The sequence below is a fragment of the Pongo pygmaeus genome, chromosome 23, assembly GCF_028885625.2.
Source record: "Pongo pygmaeus isolate AG05252 chromosome 23, NHGRI_mPonPyg2-v2.0_pri, whole genome shotgun sequence".
NCBI classification, from domain to species: Eukaryota; Metazoa; Chordata; class Mammalia; order Primates; family Hominidae; genus Pongo; species Pongo pygmaeus.
In genome coordinates, this window is record NC_085931.1 from 30,087,788 (window position 1) to 30,094,736 (window position 6,949).

Below are 6,949 nucleotides of genomic sequence, written 5' to 3' on the forward strand. Positions count from 1 at the left end.
AGCTACATCATATGTTGCAAAATAATTACCAAATTTATTTGAATCAATATGTGAAATCATAAAAAATAATATATTGTTAATGTTTTAAGTCACTACTACATTTCAGTTTGTTATTCAGTAATAAGTTACTGTCTAACATAACTTACTCTGAGAATCAATGTTGAAATATGTTGGATACAAAGATACTCATGGCTACTATTTATTGGTATTTTCTGTGTGGTAGACATTGCATGAAGAACTTCATAAATATGATCTCAATAAATCTTTAAATCATCTCTTGAAGATGAATATTATTTACTTTAGGATAACAATTTTATACATGAGGAAATAAAGGTGTAAATTTGTATCTAAATTTATCACATTCAGAGCTAGTAATAGGTGATACAATTGGGATGTGAACCTAGGTTTATTCTAATTCCAATATCTCGGTTCTCATCTGTTTTTCAATATTACTCCAAGGATCCCAGTTTTGCATCCTGGTTGCAAAGACATAGGAAATTCTTTTCTCTTCTTTTTTTCTGGTGAGTAAACGTGTGGATCTCTTGGTTTCTGAATTGGTGAAAATTTTATTTATGCTTTTCAGAGAGTACTTCCCTTATAATTAGTAGGGGACCTTCACATAGTCAAACCTAGTGCTAAAGCTTCCTCAAACAGCATTGAATAAACCCTGGATGTGTGTTGCATCCCCTCTGTGGGTTCAGTCTGTGTCCTTGCTTACAAACGAGATGCCTATTTCCTTCTCTGCAGCCAATGCTTCCCAATACAAAGAAAATTGCAACTTCCTTCAAAAACTCTGTTTTCAAAAATGACTCTTCCAAGATAATTGGTAATTGCTTCATCTCCAGATGTGATGGTATACAAATGTTTTGGACTGATTTTGGTAAATATCCTTTTCTTTATATATCTCAAACTTCTCAGGCCAGTTTCTGATGCTGGTCATGATTGAGATAGATGAAAGAAAGATGAGAGAAGTAGGAAGCGTGGAAATTGGAGGTGGAATTGGAAAGGTTGATGTGAACTAAAATAATCAAGTTAATCTTGTTTCCCAAATATGAAGACATTTAAATACTAGAAATATCTGACTTTACAGCCCATATATTAATAAAAATCTAAATTAAAGACTAAATTAAAGTGTAATACATTTTATATTATTATAGTGGCCACTCTACCAAAAAATAAAATGCAAAAGTCTATCTATCTGTGGAAGATGGTAAGTTATCCAGAAAAGTTAAAATACACAAACGTATGCATTCTATTAAAGAAAAAGTTTATGCCAAAGACAAGTACATATATGACACCTCATATAAAATATAAAATAATATTTATATTTTGAGAACATTTTAATTTGTGTATTAAAAACTCATGTTAAAAAAGAAATTTAAAATGCTGAGGTCATATGTGACATGAAACATAGTAGAAGTATGTTCATTATTTAATGTATAACAAAGAGAATTTGTATTTAGGCAATGCCTTGCTTTAAAAAACAGTAGAAGAAATTCTCTAAAATATTATCGGGGTTACCTGCACAATTTCCAAAATACATCGGAGACTTAATTTTGGCTTCTTTCATGAGGCATAGTTTGTATTTTATTTTAATTGTCTTTATAATAAACATAGATACTGAAATACCAAGCACAATATATATCTTTTTCTTCACTTTTCAAAGTGTTTGATGTTATTTTTCTTCCATGTGTGTATGTATTTTGAGGTATTTGTAAAGCTTACATTGAAAATTGCCCCCTTGTGAAAAGTTGGCACTCAGATTTTTAGTTTTTAAGGAGTCACATTTATGCTAGTTTTAAAAAATGAAAACTCCTTATGAAATCATGTGTGAAATGATTAGCTTTGAAACAGAAGTTAATATTAGACTATCATTCAACATGTTTCAATAATGTTTATACTTTCTTTTAAAGAATGGTTGTTTGCTCTTAACTTGTGTCAATGCTCTGGTTCCACAGTTGCTTACATTTTGACTGGTTTGTTCCAAACTTATTTTTCCCTCAGGTCTTTTTATTATTAAGTGCATTATTTTGCAGAATATGATGCTGTTGGGGAATGCATACATTGCGTTAAAGCATAACTGGTTACATTTAGTTGGTTGCCTAGCATTTATAAATTGATCAACACAATTTGGTAAATGAAAAAATAAAGTGTCTCCAATCCATTGGACCTCAAATTTTAGCGTGCATCAGAATCATCAGAAATTCTTATTGAAACACAAATTACCATGGCTCTCTCCTACAACGTTCTGATTTATCGAGTCTCTGGTGAGGTCTAGAAATTTACAATTCGAACAAGTTCCCAGGTAATGCTGCTCTAGGGGGTCACATTTTGAGAACCACTGCTCTAAACCAACTGTTTATTCATTAATTCTCTGAGCTCTGCTCAGTGTAGAAGCCAAAAGATTGTAACTCATTGAGAGATAAGATGGCAGAGAGCATTCTCTTCTTTAGAATATCTAGATATATGTTTGGAAATTTCTTAACACAGAAGTATTTGAAAAGCCATAAGCTTGCTCACTGCAGAAGTGTTATTCAAAATAAACATAAAATGCAACACTTTATTAAAGTAAAAGTATCTTTACTATTAATATACAAATGGTGAAGTGTGACAAGTTTGATATACTGTAAGCCATACTTTCAATGTCTCTCATAAATACAAAACTTCAACATTTGCAGTATAATTTTTACAGTTTAGACGTATATATACAGCATTTCATTGGGACATACCATATTGAAACAATAAGAAAACATTGTGGTAGCTAACTTCAGAATATAGAATTTGAAAGGAATATATAAATTAAAGAAAATAAAAGATAGTATGTTTCAGTACATACTGAGCACAGCATACAGTTCACATACCAAAAAAGTTTTTTTTTAAAAAAAAACCTTTATTTCTAACTTTACATATTTCTAACAGGGTTTAGAGGCAAATGCTAAACCATGAATATTTCTTTAAGAGTTGGAACAAATAGGTTTGTTCTTAATAGTATCATTTCTTTTATAGTATGCATGTTGTTCTCTAAAAAAACTATTTGCAAAATTAAATCATAGATTCTATCTCTGTTAACTTTCTCCTCTGTGTTACACTGTTTTCTCCTTTGCATCAGTGTAATCAGCCATAATTTTTATCTAAGCAACGTTCCTAGTCCCTGGTCTAGCACTTCTCAAAGTCAGGTCCTTCTTAGCTATTCCAAATATAGCAATTCAGTTTGCCTTTCTAGATCCACTCATTTCTTTGTTTCTCTACTCTCCTGTGTCGGGTTGTGATTTGAAATTCTCCAACAGTGATGGTTTTGCTTACTGTCTTCCATGGGAGGCTAAAAACATATGCCAAAAGATACATGTTTTCATTTCAGAAAAGAAAAAAAAATAAGTAGCAATATTTAAATTTACATGAGCAATAATTCTGAATGTTGTGTGGCCAGAATCTCAAAAATTGTATAAAATGAAAATTTAAAGAGGTAATACCAAATAATATATGTATATTATAGATAAAATCCTAAATAAACTATTTTTCTAAGAATATTAAGTGTGTTATCAAATAAATATTTAGCATTATATATAATATAAAATTCTTTGCCTTTATATGAGAGGACATAATTAATCTATTAGCATTCTTGTATAATTGTAAATAGCTGCATCTACAGGGGTAAATTCAATTTTTCAAAAAGGAAGGGTGGGAGCTGGAAGAAAATTATGTTTGTTCAGCAACTACTATATGTGGGTCTTTTTATAAATTTCTCATTTGGACATATAATTGTTTCATCTTAAGACATTATTAAGTCCGTGAATAAAATACTTTCTTGAAAATTTTACCTTTTAAGATGAAGTATTTCATTTCTGCGACATCCATAATTTAATTTTAGCCTATGTTGATACATCCATATGCAATTTCAATGTGAGTGACTAAGTATTAATGCTTCAAAGGGTTAATAAACAGATGCAAATATTTTATCTCTAAAGATAAATAAATAATGCTAACAAACTTATTGTTAAAAATATATCCAGATACAAAGTTTGTGGAATAAGCACATTATGTGATTATGATTATGAGTATGAGTATGAAAAAACTTCATGGGGGATTTAAGTTGAATGTTTACCATATTTTCTGTGAAAAAGAACATTGTGAATCTCATAAATAATTCTAATATGCTATTCCAATATTTCCTAAATTAACTAATGGAAAATATTATTTCTACTACTTGAGCTGTACATATTTTCATCAGTGATAATCTTACTGCCAAAAATAAAGGTTGATTTATTATTCTAAATAAAATATATATATAAATGGAATAATGAAGACCCAAGAAACACCATAGTAATTTGCTTGATTTTCAAAAGTTATCTGTTGTCTTTGTCTTACAACTGGCAAAATTTAATTTCAACAATATCTAGAATGTATTTATTGTTTAGAAAAGCAATACAGAACAAATTAAGAATATTTCATGTGTGTGTATAAAAAGAATTGTTTCGACATGAATTAAAGTAAATTATACAGTATAGTTTATTATATTTAGATTTTATATTCAAGGTAAAATAGTTTGAATTGAACTTATTTACTGACTGTAAATAAGACAGCATCATTTGAGTATCTCAAATCTAAGCAAAATATACTAGTAATGATGTTAATTGTAGTTTTTTCTTTTAATAAAGCAGACTGTCATGCTAATTAAAAGGCACAGATACATCTTAATTATTTAAAATAAGAAGCATAAACAAAGGTATGATCATAAAGTTACAATTAATTGTTGGCACACAAATAAATAATTTGATTAATAAAATCTATTTATATAAATATCTAATTCAAAGACTAAGATCCATATGAAGTGTGCTGGATCAAATAGCCTTTGAAAAATGCTTTTATAGTTATTAATATTAAAAATAAAAGAAAACAAGAAACATTACATTAATGTTAGACATTAGTATCAATAGAATGATAATGTCTTAGCCCACAAAAATAATAAATAAATCTTTAAAAATACAATTCTTAATTAAATTCCTTTGACAATCATTGTAAAATATATTGACACATTAATTTGTGTCAAAATTCTGATATTACTCTTTCCTCTTATATGTTGTTGAATATAGATTGTCACTGCCTAATTGCACCTAACCTATCAAGAAATACCAAGTTTTAGGTGATATCTTTGCCTCTTGGTTTAAAATATCATAGGTTTCAAATTATTTTAACAGTACTTATATTCAGTCAGTTCTTTTGACACTTTATACTAATATTTAAGAGTACGCTCAGACAATAAAAATAACATTTATACGGTTATATGTATATGTTTAATCTAGAATAAGAATGAAACAGGTTATTTCAGTTCTACTCATATTTTACAATTTACTACAAGCCATCTTTTATTTTGAAATTTTTATAAATCATTTGGAGCATTCCATTGAAATATTAAAAAAATACTTTATCACAGTATTGCCTTGCTTCAGCATGGCATGGATTTCAAGGACAAGAGGTAAGGACCACCCGGGCAACTGAAACAGTGCACTTGAAATAGTCCGAATATAATTAGCTTCAGATTATCTGTTAATTTCAGATCATTACTCCAAATGAGTGGCAGGAAATTTAACATCATATATATATATATATGTACATATATATATATATGAAATATATGTCAATTTCTTTACAAGGAAAATCCAAATAAATGAGAGAAACAGAAATGTCAAATTGAGAAAACACAAAAATAGTTTGTTATTTATTATGATTTCTGCACTCTTGAAGTAAAGCACAAATATAACAATAGTAAACATGTGAAATGACTTTCTCAGTCATGGTAATTCTTTCCCCATCATTAGTTTAAAACCATGTGGCCCTATTTAGAAATAATTAGCATTCATGGCTATTGCTTCATGGACACTTTACTAAGCTTGTACACTTTGCACAAACAAACTAATTCAAGTATTTTGACTAGTTTTAGTACACTGGTACAAAACAAAACAAAACAAACAACAAAATAAAACACAGCAAAATAAAGCAAACTGGATGATCAGACAAACATAAACCAAATATGAACAGTCAAATCTGTCAAAGACCAGTTGGATAATCAAGTCAGTTAAAATGACCTAACTGCTTTGTTTGTTTAGACACTACTCAAATTCTTAGGTAGGCACAAGAATTCTGTTCTTTTCTTCAGAATATGCCAGACAGGAGAGCAAGGAGAGATTCCCACATTTAACCCTGCAATTTATGGCAAAGACACTGTGATGATTTGGTGCCTTCAAATGAAGATGGTCATATTCTGTCCTGCTGTAGCCAGAAAAGTGATGAATTTTATAAAATTACTTAGTTTGCTCTCCTTGGCTGAGTTTCAAGCACTTTGTAAATAAAAATATTCATGAGTTGCCTTAATTTTACATTTAATAATCATCAGGTTATCTCTACAGAGAGACACACCCAGAGCAGGTTTCTGCAATGTTAAAATTGCTCCAATATTCCTTTGGAACGCATTCCCTGTCCTGTCACTATTTGAGCTATAATACCACCTGAAACACCAAAGGTTCTGAATGTTACAGGGCCCAAGGTAACCTTTGGCTCTCAAGGTTAATAAACCTGCTCCCAAATGGTATGTATGTTTATAATCATAAATACTTTTTTAAACCTTACATGTAAGTTAAATCATGTGTCACTCTATTACCTCTGGGAGCTTGCATAGCTTGGAAGTAAAGAAGAATTTTATTCTGGTATAACCCTAACAAAAGATATTAGAAAGTTTGTGTTGAATACTTAAAGAATTTCTTCAACCAAAGTTATCAAAATCTTAAAATGACTTCTAGCTAGAACATCCAGAATAGAACACATAGTGGCATTTAATTGTTTATCATTTACACTTTTATGGCACATTAAAATGTTAAATAATTTCTTCTTAATTTGGTCAACCTTAAAATTTTAATTTTCATTAGCCAATTACATTTAATGGTGAACCTATAAC